Source organism: Salvia splendens, chromosome 16 (assembly GCF_004379255.2).
Source record: "Salvia splendens isolate huo1 chromosome 16, SspV2, whole genome shotgun sequence".
Taxonomy (NCBI): Eukaryota; Viridiplantae; Streptophyta; class Magnoliopsida; order Lamiales; family Lamiaceae; genus Salvia; species Salvia splendens.
In genome coordinates this window covers 31508511-31531182 of record NC_056047.1, presented here as the reverse complement: position 1 = coordinate 31531182, position 22672 = coordinate 31508511, and the positions used below count along the sequence as shown (strand labels likewise).

Genomic DNA, 22672 nt, shown 5'->3' with positions numbered 1-22672 from the left:
GTCGATGGAGCTTCTCTTTCTGGTGGAATTCCGGAGGAAGTCGCAATGGGGGTTGGGAGTGTTGCTGTAGATGGCACAATCGGTTCCGAAGGATTTTCTCCGAATACTCTCTCTTGTCCCCCGATTTGACCCAAACCGGCCAGCGCCGCCGACCAATCCCAATTGAGGTCCTGCTGTTGAAGAAACGCCGCCATTGCTTCGAAGGAGACCATTGTTGGCGCTTGAGGAGCCGACTCCGATGGTTGCGGTTGTGGGCTCGGCGGCCGTTCTTCCCGCGGTTGTGGTGATTCTGGTTTTTCTTCCCTGCGGGTTGAAGTGGGTTTGATTTTTGTTGCGAATGCCTTCCTTCCCATGGCTTAGATCTGTGAAATTCTGGGTATAAAGTGGGGGTTGGTGTTTGTGGAGTGACGGTGGAAATTTTGCAGAGAGAAAAAGTTGCAGAGTGAAATTGTGAAGTGAAAAATGGGGGAGACGGCTGGTTATGGGTTGGAATAGGGCAGTTGTGGGTTTGCAACCGGTTATAGGCGGTTCCAAATTGCATCGTTTCGAGGGAGAGGCGGTTGAGAATAGTGGCTCCCTATTGGTTGGCGTGCCTACTCTCTCGGCTCACGCGCCCCTTCCAGCCGCTACCACCCTTCAAAAGCTGCAAAAATTCCACAAATTCAAATTCGTCCCTTAATGATTTTCCCCTATATTTTCCTAGATTAGAAATAAAGTAAAAAGGACACTTAAATAAAATAGGAGTTTCATCAAAATGGCATTCTGATGGTCAGTACGTACTCCCAATTAATGTTTGAGGTCCGAAAATAATTTTGGATTTTCTAAACTTTATTTTGCAAACGAAAATTAACTATGTATTTACAATATTTACATTTCTCTTAGGCAATTTGGAACTCTACTTGGCCAGTATATGTAGACTTTCAAAAGAATTGGCCTAGTGGAATTCCAAATTCATATCCTACTGGTCAGTATGCGGCTAAAGTATGTGGTTGTAGTGGAATTTCATCCACTACACCCACCTCACTATTCTCCCTAAATACTTTTAGCCTATGCCCATTCACAACAAAAGGTTCAGCGTTAGAAAGACTCCCTGAAATTTCTACTGCTCCATTGGAACGGAGTGAGGTGATGACATAAGGCCCTGTCCATTTCGACTTGAGTTTCCCAGGCATGAGCTTCAGTCTCGACTGGAAGAGTAGTACTTTCTGCCCAACATGGAGATCCTTGGTCCTCAGATTCCTGTCGTGCCACAATTTGGTTCGCTCTTTGTACCACATGGCTAAATCAAACGACTCCAATCTGAGTTCCTCCAACTCCTGCAGCTGCAGCTTCCTTTCCTCTTCACAGGCTGTAGCATCCATATTCACTTTCTGTACTGCCCAGTATGCCCGGTGTTCAATTCCAACCGGTAAATGGCACATCTTCCCAAAAACGATCCGGTACGGGGACATTCCTATGGGGGTCTTGTAGGCTGTACGATAGGCCCATAGAGCATCCTCTAACCCCACACTCCAATCCTTCCTAGAAGGATTTACAGTCTTCTCCAGAATCTTCTTTATCTCTCGGTTAGAAATCTCCGCTTGACCGTTAGCTTGCGGATGATAGGGGCTCGAAAGTCTATGGTGCACACCGTACTTTTTCATTACAGCTTCAATTGTACGGTTACAAAAGTGTGTACCTTGATCAGATATGATCACCCTCGAGACTCCGAACCGGCTGAAGATCTGACTCTTTAAGAACTTGGCCACCTCCTTTGCTTCACACGTGCTCATGGCCTTTGCTTGTACCCATTTGGAAACGTAATCCACTGCGACTAGGATTAGAGATGCCCACCGGTTCCGGTTCCGAACCGGAACCGTGGCGATTTCCTCGAACCGGAACCGTGGCAATTTCCTCGAACCGGAACTGTGGCAATTCGGGTCGCGGTCTGGTTCAGGTTCAAGATTTTTTGAACCGGAACCGTCACCGAACCGCCGATTTGGGATGGTTCGGAACCGCCGGTTAATCGGATGAACCGCCGGTTCGGGCGCGGAAACCAAGGCATCAGGGAGGGCAGCTTTTTGAGCATGAAAACCGGCCGGTTCTGACGGTTTTTGGACCGGAACCGCCGGTTAACCGTGAAATCCGGCCGGTTTTTTCGAAAATTCAAATTTATTTTTCAGATTTCAAATTCGAATTCTTCCATTTTCCACCCATTTTTATCTATAAATACCCCAATCTATCCTCATTTACATTCACCCCACTCGTGTGTTAATAAGAGTTTCTGATAAGGTTCCTTGTGAGGGAAACCTTCCATGTGCCCAAGAAATACCCAAAGCGGTGTTTGATTTCAATTTTTTTGTGTTTTCAAAGATAAAGTAAAGATAAAGAGCCTAGCCTCCAAAAACTAAACTCAAAATGGTTTTGGATGGAGAGAAAGAAGGTGAGAAGAACGTGTAAAGAAGGAGGAATCCTCTTTGAGGACCTATGACCTCCCACAAAAAGATGTGGGCAACCCTAGGCTACTTTCACCCAAAGCAAATACTCCATTGGCTCCACATTCATGACTACACAACCATAAATGCATACCTATACTTGATTTAGCCAAATGAACATAAAACAAGCAACCTACAATGTAGGAATTTGGATAGAAATCTCACATGGGAGATGCTCTCAAAGGAGTCTTCATAATAACATTCATCAAAGTCCCCCAAATAAATGTCTCACAAATGGTATTTATAGCTAGGGTTGGAAACATAAGAAAATGGCCCAAAATAAGTGAAAAATTGGCAAAAACAGTGCCGACGCCCGACCGGGCGTTTAGAAAATGGCAAATCACCCGACCGGGCGAATTTTCTGCCTAAATTCTTAAAATCGGACACAAACGCCCGACCGGGCGTTTTGCATAAGGGAAAACGCCCGCCCGCGCGTTTTGTTCTGCATTGCGCGGCTTTCTTCAAACGGCCATATCTCTCTCATCCGAACTCCGTTCGAGGCGTGAAACATACTCACGCGACCCTCTTTCGAAGACGAAGACATCGGTTGCCTTGGAAGAGAATTTGGACGTCATTTGATATGTCAGATCACTGCTTGAATCAGACCCCAGTTACATCTTAGCTCCTTGTCATGGCCTTTTCATCGTTCTTGGACCCCAATCTACCCAAGGCTCATGGAGTACGAGTGACTCTTGAGGCTCGGAACTTGTGGTCGTATCAGTTTCTCTCTTCAATCTCTCAATTCTCTCTCTTTGTCTCCAATTTATCATTTGTGCTATTGTGCTTCCATTTAATTACTCAAGTGCTACTCTTATTACGCATTGTTATACACTTATACTTGTTCCCGTAGTTCTATAAGTTGTCTTTTTTTCTCAATTGCTTAAACAAAAAAATATATATTGTTCCATATTTCTACATTTCTATTATATAATGTTGTATACTTGTATATGTATTGTAAATTGTAATGTATCATTGTCCGTTACAACTCAAATTCAATAAAATTGATATCATTTTCATCTTTTTCGTCTTATTTCAATTTAAATTATCCATTGTCTTGTTCCAATTTATTGTATAAGTCCAAATTTCAAATTTATATTACATTATTGTATGTTGTATACTTGTATATGTATTGTAAATTGTAATGTATCGTTGTCCGTTACAACTCAAATTCAATAAAATTGATATCATTTTCACCTTATTCGTCTTATTTCAATTTAAATTATCCATTGTCTTGTTCCAATTTATTGTATAAGTCCAAATTTCTAATTTTTAAAAAAATCGAACCGCGAAACCGCCGGTTTTCGAATCGGAACCGTGTAAACTGCCGGAAAACCGGCGGTTCCGAACCAGAACCTGCGGTTTTCGAACCGGAACCGGAACCGTGAAATAGCCTCACGGTCCGGTTCCGGTTCCGACTTCGACCAAACCGGAACCGCCGGTTTTGGAACCGTGGGCAACACTAACTAGGATATACAGATTGCCATATGATGAAGGAAAAGGCCCCATGAAATCCATTCCCCATATGTCGAACAGCTCACAAACGATGATGGGTACCTGCGGCATTTCGTCTCGGGCAGATATTCCTCCGGTCAGTTGACAACGTTCACAGCTTCTGCAGAATTCGTATGCATCCTTGTTGAGGGTTGGCCAATAAAAACCGCTATCCAGAATCTTCTTTGCCGTCTTCTTGGTCCCAAAATGTCCTCCACATGCTAACGAATGGCAATGGATCAAGACATCCCGCTGCTCCCAGTCAGGAATGCACCTCCTTATCACTTGATCGGATCCCACTCTCCACAGATAGGGGTCGACCCAAAAGTAGTATTTTGCTTCACTCTTAATATTCATTCTTTGGGCCTTGGTAATACTCGGCACTTCTGGAAGCTCTCCAGTCACTAGGTAGTTGGCTAGGTCTGCATACCATGGTTCTTGCCCTACCTTTTCTTTCTCTCTTGCTGTATCGTACTGGCCAGTAAGCTTCATCACTTCTTTCCAGTCAATTTTCCTGACCTCAAAAATCACCTCACATAAATTCTCCTCTGGAAACTTGTCGTGCACCTCTTCGCTGTTTCCATCTTGCACTATTCTACTCAAATGGTCCGCCACCTTGTTCTCGACTCCTTTCTTATCTTCCACTTCCCAATCAAATTCTTGTAACAAGAGTACCCATCGGATCAGACGGGGTTTGGATTCTTTCTTGGCAATCAGATATTTAATCGCTGCATGGTCAGTATATACGACGACCTTGGATCCCAACAAGTATGGCCGGAACATCTCGAAAGAATACACCACTGCCAGCATCTCCTTTTCAGTGGTATCGTAATTCCGCTGGGCTTGATTCAGAGTCTTAGATGCATAAAAAATTACGTACCTCTTCCCATTGATCTTCTGACCCAGTACGGCTCCCACTGCATAATCACTGGCGTCACACATTACTTCGAAAGGATAGTCCCAGTCAGGAGCCCGTATGACAGGTGCGGATATCAGTTTTTCCTTGAGAAGGTTGAAAGCAGCCTTGCATTGCTCATCAAAAACGAACTCCACTTCATTCTGAAGAAGTCGGGTAAGAGGTTGGGTGATCTTGGAGAAATCCTTGATAAATCTTCGATAAAATCCGGCGTGCCGCAGGAAGCCCCTTATCCCCTTTTGATCAGTAGGAAACGACAATTTGGATATAACATCCACCTTGGCTCGATCCACCTGGATTCCTCTCTCTGAGACCACGTGTCCTAGAACAATCCCCTCGGTGACCATAAAATGACACTTCTCAAAGTTCAAACCCAAACTCTTTGCTTGACACCTTTCGAGAACTATGTCTAAGTGATGAAGGCATGAGTCGAAAGAATCCCGTAGACCATAAAGTCATCCATAAATATCTCTATACAGACCTCAATTAGATCGGAGAATATGCTCATCATACATCTTTGAAACGTACCTGGAGCGTTGCATAGGCCGAAAGGCATGCATCTGTATGCATAGGTTCCAAATGGGCAAGTGAATGTAGTCTTATCCTGGTCCTCAGGATCCACGTAAATTTGGAAATATCCGTTGTATCCATCCAAAAAAGCAAAAGTACTTTTTACCAGCTAGTCTCTCCAACATTTGGTCGATTAAAGGAAAAGGGAAATGGTCCTTCCTCGTTGCATTGTTCAGCTTTCGGTAATCGATGCACATTCGCCAACCCGTGACTAGCCTCGTTGGGATCAGCTCATTCCTCTCATTTTGAACGACTTGGATTCCCGAATTTTTTGGAACCATGTGGATCGGGCTGACCCACTCACTGTCCGACACTGAATAGATAATCCCTAGCGACAACAATTTCAAGATTTCCTTCAATATTTCTTCTCGCATGTTAGGGTTTACCTTCCTTTGAGCATCTCGATGCGCTTTTGCTCCTTCCTCCAGCCTAATATGGTGCATGCAGACGTCGGGGCTTATCCCCACCAAATCTGTAAGACTCCATCCAATCGCTTTCTTGTTCTTGCTCAGCACAGTCAGTAGCCTCGCCTCTTGTTCCTTTGTAAGGCTGCTGCTGATGATCACTGGATATGAGTTCTCCTCTCCGAGGAAAGCATACTTCAGATTCGACGGCAGTTTCTTCAGCTCGACTTGGGGTGGAAGTGTGTCTTCGAGTAGAGGGTTTCTTTCAGCTTCTCCTTCTTTTTCTAATTCTCCCCCTAGGGGTTCCTCTATACTAGCTGGTAGCTGAGCCCCTGCGGCTCCAATGAACTCTGATTTCTGGCAAAATTCCTTGATCGCTCATTCTATTTCTTCATCTTTCCACCCTTGGCTACTGATCAGATCGCACCATGCAGCAGCTTCTACGTCAGCCTGCTCATACACATCTAAAGCTTGAAGTTTCTCCTGCAATAGTTCGGTCTCAAGAAAATCTTGGACTAAGGGGTCAATCACATCAACATAGCATAAGTTTTCAGAATCAATAGGCTTCTTCATGGCCTCATTGATATCGAAAGTAAATTTCTCCCCATGGAAATCAATGCAAATTGTCCCCTCAGCCATGTCTACTATTGTCTTGGTCGTTCTCAAGAATGGTCTCCCTAACAATATGCCACTAGATTCCCTAGCCTCAGACTCACTCATTTTAATCACATAAAAGTCAGCAGGGTAGGTAAAATCATGCACTCTAACCAACACATTCTCTAAAACACCCTCAGGACTTATGCATGACCTATCAGCCAGTTGGATCAACACCCTAGTACTCGACAATCTAACTCCCTTGAATCGGTTATAGATTGACAATGGCATAACATTTATAGATGCCCCCAGGTCACACATTGCATGCTCGACTTTTACATCTCCTACAGTTATGCGTAGAGTGAACATACCTGGGTCGGCTCTCTTGGTTGGTAGTTTTTCCTGCACAATCGCCGATGCTATCCCTTCCACCATGATCTTCCCATCCTCTTGGGCTTTCCCGGCTATGAACTCCTTAATGAATTTCCCAAGAGGGGGTAGCTTCACGGCTTGGAGGAATGGTATGGTGACATCCAATTTCCCAAAAATCGACAAGTAATCCACCGGGTTCTCTTTTTTTCTTTTTGTAACAAAGCGGAAAGGGAATGGTTTCTCCCCATTTCTCTCCTCTACCGGTCCCTCAGCAGCCCCCTTGGAATCTTCCTAGGGCAAATTCTGGAACTGAGCCCCCGTTCTGGATTCTACCTCTTGATGGGGTTCCTTCCTGATCAGTTCATTTTCGGGTTCACCTCCTCCACATGGTGTCTTCCCTAAGAAAAATGGGTCCTGCATCCGAGGTATGGATCTATTAAGCTCTTCCACTGAGGTGGTGTCGCCCCCTATCTTCATTCAACTCGGCTCTCCACTTGGTTGTTTCGGTCGAGGTCCATCATAAGTAGTTCCTGACCTCAATGTAACCTTACTCACATTCGCCTTTTCGGGTATTTGGACCGTAGACGGGAGTTTCCCTGCATTTCCTTTCAAATCACCCACCGAACTGGCCAGCTGGGCCAACTGCCTATTCATCATATCCATGTTCGCTTTATGTTCCTTCTGGGCATTTTGCATCCCCTGCACTACTTCGTTGTGGGATTGCAACTCGCCCTTGATACCTTGCTGCGACGCGAGCAATTCTCCCATCATGTCCTCCACGGATCGTCTGGTCCTGTTGGAATATTGTGACTGATTTGGGCCCTGGTGCTGGTTATACTGGGAACTTTGGTTGGGCTGGAAATTTTGGAAGTTTTGCTGGTTCTGGTTAGGTGGGTATTGGTTAAACTGGCCAGGAGGGTTATACTGGTGATATTGGTTCTGATTCTGGTTTTAGAAATGATTTTGGTTCTGATGGTGTTGGGGTGCTTGATTCGGATGATTTTGGAAATTTTGGAAGTTTCTCTGGTGGGGTGGTATGTAAATAGGGTTTGGGCTTTGGTGTTGTGGGTTTTGGTTTTGGGATTGTGGGTTCCTTCCTGACCAGTTGAACTGGTGGTCCGGGTTTGGTGGCCCACGGTTGGGGTTTTGGTTCAAGTGGGGGTTATATTGGTTCTGACCTTGACCTTGGTTTTGATTTTGGTTCCCATCTCCCCATCGAAAATTTGGGTGATCCCTCCATGATGCGTCCCGTTGTCTCCCCTGGATCCAATTCCCATTTGAGTTAAAATATCCGGCAGCATTAGCCTGCTCCATACTGACCGAGTCGTTTGGCTGATCATAGCTCGGTTCTTGGTTTCCCTGTTCTGCACCCTTGTAGTTCCCAACTGGGGAAGTCTGCGGTGTATTCTTCTCGATTGCGCTCAGGAGTGACTTCTTCAGCTCATCCATCTTCAAGTCCATCTTCTGTTCAAGCTTCTGCTCCTGGTCAATAGACGAGGCACTTGCAACCTTTTCTCGGTTGTATCCATCCCTTGAATGGTTATACTCCTTCTTTGCACTCAGTAGTTTCCTTAGGACCCTCTTCGCTTCGCTGACCCGTAGCTGCATGAAGCTTCCTCCCGACGACGAATTGGCCAGGTCCTTGGTTGTTATGTTCATCCCCTCATAGAAGGTATGATGTATCTCAATGTCCGTCATGCGATGATTGGGACATGCATCTAAAAGGCCCATATACCTCGCCCAATAATCGCTCAAAGGTTCATCGTACCCTTGCTTCACACTAGTTATTTCCCTTTTTAGCGCGCTTGTCTTGGATGACGGGAAAAACTCGCCTAGGAATACTGACTTGAAATCAGCCCAACTCTCAATGGAGTCGGGGGGCAAGCGCATGAACCAGGTGTTAGCTTCCCCTTTCAGTATGAACGGCAAGGCCTTCAGTCTATAATCATCCTCAGTCGCTCCTGCTGGCCTTCTCTGTGCCCTACAAATTTTACAAAACTCATGAAGGAACTCATACGGCCATTCGTAACTCTTCCCGCAGTATGTAGGCAGAATTGCGATCACATGAGGCTTCACATCACAGGTAGTTTGCCCTGGGGTCACAACTATGGCTTGAGGTGGTTCTTCCTCGGTATGTGCATTCAGCGTCCCGATCTCAGGATCTTCTTTCTCCTTGAGCGGCCATCCTTCTCGGGTTTCCCTCTAGCCTTGGTATCTCTTCTTGTATTGGTCCTTCTATGGTGTATTGCTCCTCGTCACTACTCGAACCTAAGTCAGACAAAGTTGTTGACAGGCCAGAACGAGTGGTCACGAGTATAGTCCCTCGCTGGAGTATTTGCGGTCCCCGATGATCAGGAGCCGAGCTGCTGCTCATAAACTTAAACGAAAGAAAAAGAGAAAAATTATGCACAGTATATACGCCAAAGTATCACTCACAATAACAGTTAATAACGCCATTCATCCCCGGCAACGGCGCCATTTGAAAGAGCAGGTTTGCGTCAGGTGTCGTTTCAAGCAGGGGTGTATCCTACTGATCAGTATGGAAGTCCCAGCTAATCCTGAATCCTGGTATCATTAATTCCTCAACCCTCTTCTACTGGGTAGTATAGTGAAGGTAGGGGTCGAATCCCACAGGGATGGTGACGCTTTGGAGTGATTGTGGTGATATTCTGGAAGGTTTGGTTAGCTACCACACTTGGGTTGAGTTTCTACCTAGATGGGAAATTAAAGTGGTACTCTACTGACTAGGAGGAGGGAGAGTTGTTAAACAGACGGTTGTGTACGTGTGAGTGGGGAACATGATGTTTCAGAAATAAATGTAGAAGGTACAAGTTCACTATAAAAGACTAAATGGAATATCAGAGGGAAAGAGGTAGTTAGGTGGCTAGACCTGCAGATTTGAAAAGTAACAGCTGAAAAGTAAGGACAAAAGTAAAAAGTTGTTAAAAAGTAAGAGTGGTCCCAAACTTGGATGGAGATGTTGTCTTCTTCAACATAAATCAAATCAGATCGGCAAAACCAGATTCATCACCATAAAAACACAGATTAACAACTTCAAGAACACAAATCTATGATTAAAACTTCAAATCAAAGATCAAACACTGAAACTGCAACTATGCTCACTGGTCAACATGTAGGGTGGCAGAAATCACGTAAACTGGGTTTTCACACTTAACTAATTTAGATCTAAAATCTAACAGCTATGAAGACTTGCAAACTCAAAGATATTGACTACAGAAGTTAAAACATGCGAATCCACACTGGAAATTACCGTAACAGCTAGATCTAAGCTATCTAGGCAGAAAGAAGCGAAAGCAAACATGAACCGATGCTGGAAAACAACTTCATATTCAATAAAAAGTTTGGATCACAACTAAGACTTCAAAGTAAGCAAAATACTGGAAATGTTAAAGATCCAACGTAGAGAAAACAAACAAGATTAACTAGAAAGCAAATAAAGATTGTTTTTGCCACTCCGGGCGATGGAACTGCTAACTACGATCATGCTGACTGGAAAGAGAGAATGGAACTCCGACGAACTGATGATCTTCAAGTGACCATGGCTGTGGCGAGGAACAAGAATTACGAAGGATAATGCTGAAGGAGAGATCTACCGAAGAGAAATTGCTAACTAAGCGTAGGAGTTAACTAACTAATTGATGATCTTTTTCTCTCCAAGTGGCTTCCTTTTATAGGGAGGCCTCCCTTGATTTTTAGGGTAGACTTCGAATATGAAATAACTCTTTTGCCCCCTTGCTTGCAGCTGATCTTCACAGCTATCCTTCTTCTCCATCTCGAGCCTTTTTGGCATGTATACTAGTCAGGATAACATCATCCTGACGCCCTTTCCACCTGAAGTATCCGAAGCTTTGCCTACGGGCTAGAACACTCAACCTGTACACTTAAGCAACTGTTTTGCAGATATAATCCAATTATGCACATCATACTGACCAGTAACCAAGGCCTAGAATACGACTTATCATTTACATCACCGATGGAAATAGGTAAGGTGAACATACCTGGATCAGTGCATTTCGAGGGCATCCTTCGATTATGAATTACTGCTGATATATTTTCTCCAATCAGAATCTTCCCACTGGGTCTGGTCTTCCCAGCTATGAACTCCTTAATGAACTTACTGAATACCGGCAACTTCAGAGCCTGCAAGAATGGTAAATTGATCTCCAACCTTCCAAAGATATCCATAAAATCCACCGGTTCATCGTTATTCTTATTAGCCTCTCCTCAGTGTGGGAACGGTTTCACTTGTTTCACTGCACCTGTAAAATCTTCAGCTGAAAATTTGCCCGGATCCCTCCTTATTACTTCATTTTCTACTTCCGGCTCTGGGTCTAGGAGAAATGGTTCAGTCACACTTGGTAAAGGTCTCCCCAAATCACCTTCCTGAAGGTCATCTCTATTCCTAGAACCCCCTGCTTCCAAATTCTCGGACTCAGGAATCAGATCCTTACTCTCATTGCCCTTCACGGAAGGCGTTTCTTCCTCCTTCCGTATCGCTGAACCTTCATAACCTCTCCCAGATCGTAAAGTGATTTGATTGATGTTAGCTCTGTCTGGTTGCCTTACTGAGGCAGGAATCTTCCCTTCGTTTCCTCGCATCTCGCTCAAGGATGTAGCGATCTGGGACATTTGCTTTGCTAACATATCCATTGTTGCTTTATGTTCCAATTGAGCATCTTGGAGCTTATGTACTATGTCATTGTTCGATTGCAAGTTGTTCTGCATATGCTGCTGAGAACTGACGAGGTCATGCACCATTTCATCCAGATTCCTTGGTGTCTTTGAATTAGGCTGGCCAGAACTTGGTCCTGGACCCAGATGTGGACCACTTCCTTGACTCTGGCAAATGTTTCCTTGACCTCCTTAATTATTGTTGTATTGATTTCCCTGCCCTTGGTAAGTGGTTTGGAAATTTCTTTGGTGCGGTGGTACATAGGAGTTCCCTTGATGGTTTTGGTTCTTGTTCCCCCAATTCAAATGATCTCCCTGGTTCCGATTGTTCCAGTTTCCCTGCCCTTCTTGATTCCTTCCAGACCAGTTACCCTGCCTCTCGGGCTGAGTGCAAACCAGATATTTTGTTGTGGTGCTGGCTGGCTCTGTTCGTTGTCTGACCATCAAAAATTGGGATGGTTCCTCCAGGGTGCGTCTCTCTGTCTTCTTGGGTTCCAACTCCCATTGAGGTTCCAACTTCCCATCGCATTAACCTGGGCCTGGTACTCTTCCCCCCGGGGACCGTAACATTGCTGAAGTTGGGTATCTCCTAGACCTGGAGGCTTATCTTTCACTTGTGCAGCTGGCGGAGTGGTTTTCTCTATTGCATTCAACAATGCTTTCTCGAGCATATCTATTCTTGCCTCAACACTCTCGTCATCTTGCTCCCTCAGGGCATTTGCTGATCCTCTCCTCATAGCATTCCTCGGGCTGTCATATGCCTTTTTAGCCTCTATCAACTTTCCCAGAATCTCTCTTGCCTCGCTACCCCTCTTCTTCGTAAAATTTACCCCGCTCGAGGAGTTCATCAAATCTTTCGACTCGGGGTTTGCTCCTTCATAGAACAAATAATAAATCTCTGCCTCGATCATTCTGTGATTCGGGCAGGCGTCCAGCAACCCCTTGAATCGTGACCAATATTGGCTCAACAACTCTTCGTAGTCCTGCTTGCACTCCACAATCTCCTTCTTCAGAGCATTTGTCTTGTTGGAGGGGAAAAAGTAATCTAGGAACTCCAATTTAAAGTCCCTCCATGTGCGGATAAAATCTGTCATGGATAATGTTGGTAAGATGCCGAGCACGTTCGTCTTGATCTCAATGGACCTCTGTCATGGATTCACCACTATGGCTTGAGCTGGCTACCCATCTAGATGGGCCGTGAGCGAACCGATCTCCGGATCTTGATCAACTACCTTTGCCATGTCCCCTATTTCCGCCTCCTCTGTACTTGTTTCTGAAGACGATTTAGGATCCTCCCTTCCTGATGAACTCCAACTCTCGTCGCTTTCTGAACCAAACGGAAATGGATCTCTCGTAGATAATCCCGATCGGGTGGTAACTGTAGATGCTGTGTCCTTGACTTGCCAAATAAACTGATCGTTCCTCCACTCAGATGAGTCACCCCAGTGTCCAAACCGTGAGCCTCTGCTCATAAACTGAAAATAAAGAAAAAGAAAGAGAAATTAAAAACTACGTACGCCAAAATCTCTAAACACAATCACAAATTACGCCATCCATCCCCGGCAACGGCGCCATTTGAAAGTTCATCGAGCGAAGTGTGTAGTGTGTGCGTTCTAATGTTCTAGGTCGAGCTACTAACTCCAATGAATCCAACAGATCACTAGGTCTAGGAATTCAAGGGAATATGGAAAACTCAGTCGTTGGACACACAAAGCTCGTGTTTCAAAGATCCATCAACCCGTTATACTATAGACTAGTATAGAGAAGCAGGGGTCGATCCCACGAAGATGGACATGTAAGAAAGCATCTAAAGACTTTGGTTTAGAAAGCGGCTGCTGCCACGCAAATTGGGTTGAGGTTAACTACTGTTAGACCTAGGCACAAAATCAAACAATAGACCTAGGAACCGTAAACATCACGCTGGCAATGAACATCAAAATAACCAACTAACTTCCTAGACTGAGCAAACAACTTCCTAATATAACCAAACAGAAAGCGAGTACAGTGGGGACCATATTCCAGAAATAACAAGTATGGAAGAAAAAAGCTGCAACTAACTAACTGCGGATTTAACTAACAACAACATGCATCTCATCGACTGAATCAAATACGAATATGAAGAAAACAGAGCACATACCCAGATTCGAACAGAATATAGAAGTTCGGACGTCGAAACTTGCGACTAGCCGGAAATAAATTACGATCACTTTATTTCAGCTTCAACGCCGGATGCTTAATCCACTCTGGATCCAAGCAATCCGATCCCAACAACAACCAAAATCAACTCCATAATTCCCGATTCAACAAATCTGCTCCGATCAACACTAGATTCCAGTGAGTCTACTCAAACTCAGCGACCAACACGAAAAGCAAACATCCAATTCAGCAATCACGACTAGCTCAAGATAAATGACATCCATAATCAAAATTAACAGCAGCTCAAATATGGAAAACAAGAATTTCATAAACAGCGGAAATTCAACAGCAAACAGGGCCGAGCTTCGAACGGCGAAGCTCGGTGAAATTCACGACAGTAAAGTAAAATGAAAGCGATTAAATTGTTTCTTCGCCCTCTGCAAGGACGGTGTTACCCAACTACTAGCTAGCAAAATATACCCGAGAATACCCCCTAATTTCCCGAATGAAACCCAAAAGTATGTAGAAGTTAGTGAGCTAGAGTTACAATCTGGTCATAAGGCCTCCACCGAGAAGGTCCCCTCTGATTGCATGTTTTCTTCTTTATATAGGTGCGGACATAATCTTCTACAAGCCTTCGTAGAAATCTCCATTCTACCCTTCAGCTCCTTGATTTCCTCCGCCTTGTAATTTTTCTTCAAATTGCTCACTTATTCACCAGTTTCCTTGGACCATGCAATTGTCCTTTTCTTTTCCTGGATCTGGCGAAAATCTTCTGCACACATGGCTTAAAACATGTGTTAGACCCCGCAAATACAAGAATTTTACCCTATAACCTATGCATGAAATTAGCCTTATCAAACTGCTCACACTTAAACCATACTTGTCCTCAAGTATAAAGACAAGAAAAAGAAATAAGACGAATTTCAATGCATGATTATCCTATGACCGATTCTAAAAACAAAAAACTCCTAGAACTAGACATAAAACAGACTCACAGAGAGAAAGAAAAAAAAAATGAAGAAAAACACAAAGGTATGAACCAGCTTCAACTTTTAGGCAGCCGTCCCCACAAGCTTAAGGTCAATCCGATTCGTCTACAGTCTCCAAATCCTCCCCTTTTCCTTCTCCTACTTAGTCGGTCTGTCAGTTCGTCAAGATAGCCTATTGACTTCCCACTTGTTGGATTCCCTCGATCACTCATTCCTCACCAGGGATGTTAGGATCGAATCACTCTTAAGTCAAAGTTATACCACTGATGCGTCGGGTTATGAAAGTTTCTCCTTTCTACAAGCTCCTCCTTTTTTTAACTCCTGGGTCAGGTTACTATTGCTTCCTGCCCTTACGTATTATTTTCTCTTTTATCCCCCTTTTTATATTTTCCCCTGGACTTCGTCCAGCTTATGCCTCCGAATATTATTATTCATTTATTATTTTTTTTCCCCTTGACATGCATCCTATCTTCAATTGCTCTTACTAAAGGGATCTTGCCTTATTATATCCACTTGCTCATGCGATACACAAAAACACTAGACCTAGAGACTCCTAAACACAAAAACACATACTGCACTGACTTCCCCCCCTCCCACTTCACTCAAGCTTGTCCCCAAGCTATCCTAGTGAAGGGGGGAAACAGGGAAGTATGAACAGCACACAACAGACAAACAAACACAAAACAAAACAAACAACACTCATAAACAACACAAACTTCTCACACTTAGACCGAACATCGGGCTAAGTGGGAGAAATTCCAATAGAACAAAACCCAAAACATGATTGAAAAGAACACAAACTTCTCACACTTAGACCAAAGATTGGGCCGATATCAAAGGAATCAGCCCCGTAATTTGTATGCATAAAATCTTGATGGAAGATGGAGCTAAGCCGGTAAGAGAGAGACAAAGACGGTTGAACTCACTTATGCAAGAAGTGGTCGAAAAAGAAGTGAAGAAACTATTGAAATTTGGGATGATCTATCCCATTTTCGATAGTGAGTGGGTTAGCCCGGTGCAATGTGTACCGAAGAAAGGAGGAATAACCGTGACAGTCAATGAGAAGAATGAAGTGTTAGCAACTCGATTGGTAAACTCATGGAGAGTTTGCATGGACTATAGAAGATTGAACAAGTCGACAAGAAAAGATCACTTTCCGTTGCCATTTCTAGATAAGTTGCTTGATAGGATTGCGGGTTATTCTCACTACTGCTTCTTAGATGGATACTCGGGGTATAATCAGATTGCAATTGCCCCGGAAGATCAAGAAAAGACGACATTCACTTGTCCTATCGGTACGTATGCCTTCCGCCGGATGCCTTTTGGTTTGTGTAATGCACCGACTACGTTTCAACGTTGCATGATGGCAATATTTTCCGACATGAATGAAGACATTATGGAGATCTTTATGGATGATTTCTTCGTCTTTGGATCCTCATTTGACCTCTGTTTAGAAAATTTGAGACGGTTCTTGCAAAGATGTGAAGAATCTAATCTCGTGCTCAATTGGGAAAAGTGTCAGTTCATGGTCAAAGAAGGCATAGTGTTGGGACACAAGGTGTCGGAGTTGGGATTGGAGATGGATAAGGCGAAGATTGATGTGATCTCTAAGTTACCTCCCCCAACGAATGTGAAGGGCATCCGTAGTTTCCTTGATTATGCGGGATTCTACAGACGATTCATAAAAGATTTTTCAAAGATTGCAAAGCCACTTTGCAACTTACTTGAGAAGGATGCCAAGTTCGTCTTTGATGATAAATGCCTTGAGGCATTTGAATTGCTTAAGAAAAAGCTAGTCGAAGCTCCTATTATTATCACACCTGATTGGTCGAAACCATTTAAGTTGATGTGTGATGCTTCGGACTACGCTGTGGGGGCCGTTTTAGGCCAAAGGAGAGACAAGGTCCTACATGCCATCTAATATGCTAGCAAAGTACTCAATGAAGCTCAATTGAATTACACCACGACAGAGAAGGAAATGTTAGCAGTTGTGTACGCTTTTGAGAAATTTCGTACATAGTTACTGGGCACGAATGTGGTAGTGTTCACAGACCATTCAGCTATCAAGTATTTGATGAATAAGAAAGATGCAAAGCCTCGTTTGGTGAGATGTATCCTATTATTGCAAGAATTTGATGTGGAAATTAAAGACAAAAAGGGGACCGAGAATTTGGTAGCTGATCATCTTTCTAGGCTAGATGAAAAAAAGAAGAGGATCAATGAAAAATTTCCCGACGAGCAAGTGTTGCAAGTGGAAGCTCGGGAAACATATGTACCGTGGTTTGCTAATATGGCGAACTACCTTGTCACGGGCATTTTACCAGAAGGGTTGTCTTCTAACCAAAAGAAGAAATTTTTGAGTGATACCCGCACGTATGTTTGGGAAGATCTATTTCTCTTCCGTATTTGTAGTGATGGAGTCATTCGAAGGTGTGTTGGAGAGCATGAGCACCTTCAGATTTTGTCTGCTTGCCATGATTCTGAGTATGGCGGCCACTTTGGAGCACGTCGAACTGCATTTAAAGTGTTCCAGTCCGGATTCTTTTGGCCATCTATCTTCAAGGATGCAAAAGCCTATGTAGAGAGATGTGACAGTTGTCAAAGAACCGGCAATATCTCGTGGAGAAATGAAATGCCAATGAATAACATTCACGAGGTAGAACTCTTTGATGTTTGGGGAATAGACTTCATGGGACCGTTTTCCAAGTCTAATGGGCAACAATACATTCTCGTAGCTATCGATTATGTCTCTAAGTGGGTAGAGGCAGTGGCCTCGGCAACCAATGATGCCAAATTTGTGTTGAAGTTTATCAAGAATCACATCTTTAACCGCTTTGGGACACCACGAGCTATAATCAGTGATGGAGGAACGCATTTTTGTAACAAGTTGTTTAAAAACCTCCTAGGAAAGTATGGTGTCCAACACAAGGTTGCTACCCCTTATCATCCCCAAATAAGTGGTCAAGTTGAAGTCTCCAATCGAGAGATAAAGCGAGTGCTTGAGAAAGTTGTGAAGCCGTCTCGAAAGGATTGGGCTCAAAAGCTAGATGATGCCTTGTGGGCATATCGAACGGCATATAAGACCCCGATTGGAACTTCGCCATACAAGTTGGTGTTCGGAAAAGCTTGTCATTTGCCGGTAGAACTTGAGCATAAAGCTTATTGGGCTTTGCAAAAGCTCAACTTGGATTATGATGCTGCAACCGAGAAGAGAATGTTTGACATGAATGAAATGGATGAGTTTAGGCTTCAAGCTTATGAGAGCGTTGATCTCTACAAGGAGCGCGCTAAGAAGATACATGATGCAGCCATTAAGCCTCGTCGTTTCCATGAAGGACAACTGGTCCTTTTATACAATTCTCAGCTCAAACTGTTTCCGGGCAAGCTCAAATCAAGATGGTGGGGTCCTTATGTGGTTCACAAGGTGTACCCCTATGGTGCCGTGGATATTCGAGATCAGAAGAGTGACACTATTTGGAAGGAGAATGGCCAACGCTTGAAGGCCTATGTTGGAGTTGAAAGCGGCATGGAGGCGAGAGAAGTGGCTACACTAGTGGATCCCAAAGTGTAGATCAAGGAAAAGGAAAGTCGAGCCAACGACTATAAACAAAGGTGCTGATTGGGAGGCAACCCAAGTTTTTATTTTTATTTTATTTTTGATTTCATATGTTGGAGGTTTTGTTTGCTCAATTCTTTCCTCTAACATTTATTTTAAATTGAGTGTGTCTTTTTGTAGGTTTTGTTTCTTTTTGTAGGAGCAACATGGAGATATGACTTATTTGGAGCTTAGGAGGAAGCACACCCACAAAGGAATATACACCCATCCTCCCACCCAAATGCACTATGGATTTCATGCCAAGTTTGGGGGAGTTTTCTTTCCCTTTACTTTTTATGTTCTTCTTTGCATGCATTGAGGACAATGAAGCATTCAAGTTTGGGGAGGTTGTCAATGATTTTTATGTTTGATGCATGTTTATTGAGTGTATTATTTGCTAAAGTGTTGTGAATCAAGTAATTGACGGATGCATGCTTTATCTTCGGCTTTCTGGTTGGGAAATCTTGCTTGATTTTACTTGATCTTTGAAGCTTAGGATGGATGGAATTTATGCATGAATTTATTTGAAAGAGCATGTTGTGATTACAACCGATTTCTTGAGTTGATGAGAGTATGAAAATCACATGTCTTGTGGAAATTATCTTGGATCGATTTGCTTTATTGAGTTGTGTGCTTGCATTCACATGTGTTAATGATTTGGGAGGATAAGGCACTAGGATGAACTCCATGGCCAAATGATCACATGCCTAGTCCAACAAATGATCCCCTAGAAGCCACTTTGAGCTTAATTCCCTATTATTTTTGTAAACACTTAGCCAATCACTTAGCTACTTAAATAAGCCTCATTTTAGCCTCATCAATAAACCTTGCTACTATTTGGGTGCTAAATACAAGTTTGAGCTTTGTTGTTTGAGTTTTGAGTGTTGGGTGGTGTCTTGTAAAAGTGTAGACATTTTGAGACTTGATTTAATCTATAGGTGTTGAGAATGAAGTTCTTAGGAAAAAAGACGACCTCCAAATTTGCAAAAGTCGATGTCTTTAAAAAAAAAGAATAATACAAAAACAGAAAAAGAAAAAAAAATGAAGTTTGATGAAATAAAGATAGAGCTTCTATTTTTAAGATGTAATCTTGTCTAGAATGATATTAAGTTGGGGGAGTGAAAGTTTGGTTGTAATTTGAAGGTCTTATTGTTTGATTCGTTGGAAGGAAGTTGTAGGAGGAAAGAATTTGGCACTCAAATGTGTAGCTTTTGAGCTCACTTTCCATATTTATCCTACCTCATCCCTAGCCCCATTACAACCTTTTATTAAAGACCTTGGACCTTATTGTTGATACATTGTGGATATTTTGTAAATAGCTTGGTAGAGTTAAAGAAGTTTGATTTGAAATCCGCGAGTCTATGAGATTAGTATTACTTGACGAGTCAACGACGACGGTTTGAGTTGTATGATCTTATGCTTGGACTTACTTAGACGTGCACCTTGACTTGAAGTTCTAGGTTGATGAGTGATTGTTCTTGAGAGTGGGAGATTTTGATTGGAAATGTTGGGGGTTTAGATTTCATCATTCACGTCCCTACATGATTCGCTCTTATGAAAACTTTTGAAAAACTTTTGTGAGTTGATCTTTAAAGTTTTGTGCTTTATGTGATCTTGCTCGAGGAAGAGCAAGCAAATAAGTTTGGGGGTATTTGATGCGAATCAAATTGTACATTTTTATTCCCCTAACTTTACATGATTTATATAGTTTGATGCTTGCAAAAGTATGTTTTATGGTGTAGGAATGAAGCCCGGATGATGAAAAAGTTGTGCAAAAATTCCCCGGACTGCCCAGAAAGCTCTCAAAAGGAGGCACCCGGTCGGGTGTATTTTTATGCATGCTAATTCCACCCGGCCGGGTGCAATTTTTATTACACGCAGAGTCCAGAACGTTTCACCCGACCGGGTGATTTTTCAGTTGCAAAATTCCACCCGTCCGGCTGGATTCCGCAATGCATGAGGAGTCCAAAATGTTTCACCCGACCGGGTGATTTTTCAGTTGCAAAATACCACCCGGCCAGATGGATCAATTAAAAGGCGGCATTTTGGCAGTTTTCTCTCGGAGTTTGAGGAATTAAAAGGGAAGAAAATTAAGAAGAAGAAGGAGGATGACAGGAGAAGAGAAGTTGGACTTTGGGAAGATATCAATTGGAAGAAATAAGGGCCGATTGGTGCTTGGGAGATTATTCAACAAATTCATCATCAATTTCTTCATGGTTTCTATGGTTTCAGATCTCTTATTCATTCTTCCTAGTTCGATAATGCTAGGCTAAGAATTCTAGTGTTGCTCCAAACATGTAATCGGATAATTTGTTCGTGTGATTTATACTATGTTCTTCTTTTATCTTATGTTCGTCTTTATCACAATTTTAGTGCTTGAATCTATTACTTTTGGTGCATCATTTGTAGTAGATCTTTAGTCTTATTCAAATGTCTCTTTAACTTTGAATAAGATGAATCTTCGTGGTAAAGAATTGTCAATTAGAATTGTTCAAATGATAATTCGATAATGGATGTCATGTGTTAATAGTATTTAATCTTTGAGTCTCACGCATCCGTAGGATTCTTAGATTAGTGAAGGTGGTTTATTGAATATGTGTTCAGCTATTCGTAAGCTATAGTATGACAAACATGTTTAGTGCTATCATCGCGAATTAATGCTTAAGTCCCGTAATTCATAAGATAGAATTGAATATTAGTATAAGTCATCGTTTTATCCGTGTATGTTTGGAGTAACAATCTCTTCTCTTGATTCATCTTTAGTATGTGTTTTGTTTACTTTAGAATTAAATAATCACACGGATAAAACAAGAACATGCAAAAACAATTAAAAGAAATAAAACAAGCAAGATGAATCAAGAGAAGAGATTGTTACTCCAAACATACACGGATAAAACGATGACTTATACTAATATTCAATTCTATCTTATGAATTACGGGAGTTAAGCATTAATTCGCGATGATAGCACTAAACATGTTTGTCATACTATAGCTTACGAATAGCTGAACACATATTCTATAAACCACCTTCACTAATCTAAGAATCCTACGGATGCGTGAGACTCAAAGATTAAATACTATTAACACATGACATCCATTATCGAATTATCATTTGAACAATTCTAATTGACAATTCTTTACCACGAAGATTCATCTTATTCAAACTTAAAGAGGCATTTGAATAAGACTAAAGATCTACTACAAATGATGCACCAAAAGTAATAGATTCAAGCACTAAAATTGTGATAAAGATGAACATAAGATAAAAGAATAACATAGTATAAATCACACGAACAAATTATCCGATTACATGTTTGGAGCAACACTAGAATTCTTAGCCTAGCATTATCGAACTAGGAAGAATGAATAAGAGATCTGAAACCATAGAAACCATGAAGAAATTGATGATGAATTTGTTGAATAATCTCCCAAGCACCAATCGGCCCTTATTTCTTCCAATTGATTTCTTCCCAAAGTCCAACTTTTCTTCTCTTGTCATCCTCCCAAGAATACGAATTGAGTACCTACAGAAATAAAAAGAAAGATCAAATAAAATAAAACATAAATAAACAAACTAGAAGTTAAACAATCTATTGCCTTCCCTGGCAACGGCGCCAAAACTTGATGTGTAATTTTTGAGTTCAAATATTATATGCACGATCACACAAGTTTACTAAAATAACTCTAATATTACAACGATACTGCAAGAGTACAGCGTCGAATGTAGTACTTCGAGTGTCGATCCACAGGGAGACGTGTGATTATTAATTCTAAAGTAAACAAAACACATACTAAAGAATACTTTGGTTTGAAGTTTTTTTTTATTTCATGAACATGCAAAAACAATTAAAGAAATAAAACAAGCAAGATGAATCAAGAGAAGAGATTGTTACTCCAAACATACAAGGATAAAACTATGACTTATACTAATATTCAATTCTATCTTATGAATTACGGGACTTAAGCATTAATTCGCGATGCTAGCACTAAACATGCTTGTCATACAATAGCTTACGAATAGTTGAACACATATTCTATAAACCACCTTCACTAATCTAAGAATCCTACGGATGCGTGAGACTCAAAGATTAAATACTATTAACACATGACATCCATTATCGAATTATCATTTGAACAATTCTAATTGACAATTCTTTACCACGAAGATTCATCTTATTCAAAGTTAAAGAGACATTTGAATAAGACTAAAGATCTACTACAAATGATGCACCAAAAGTAATAGATTCAAGCACTAAAATTATGATAAAGACGAACATAAGATAAAAGAATAACATAGTATAAATCACACGAACAAATTATCCGATTACATGTTTGGAGCAACACTAGAATTCTTAGCCTAGCATTATCGAACTAGGAAGAATGAATAAGAGATCTGAAACCATAGAAACCATGAAGAAATTGATGATGAATTTGTT

At 42.1% G+C, this 22672-nt stretch overlaps 1 long non-coding RNA gene across 1 annotated transcript; it reads left to right on the top strand.

Moving 5' to 3' along the window:
* Positions 1-3107: 3107 nt before the first annotated feature.
* Positions 3108-10608, top strand: LOC121771830. The gene is made up of 3 exons (XR_006044217.1): positions 3108-3194; positions 8146-8147; positions 10598-10608. It is a non-coding gene; the product is annotated as an uncharacterized LOC121771830 (long non-coding RNA).
* The last annotated feature ends 12064 nt before the right edge of the window (positions 10609-22672 follow it).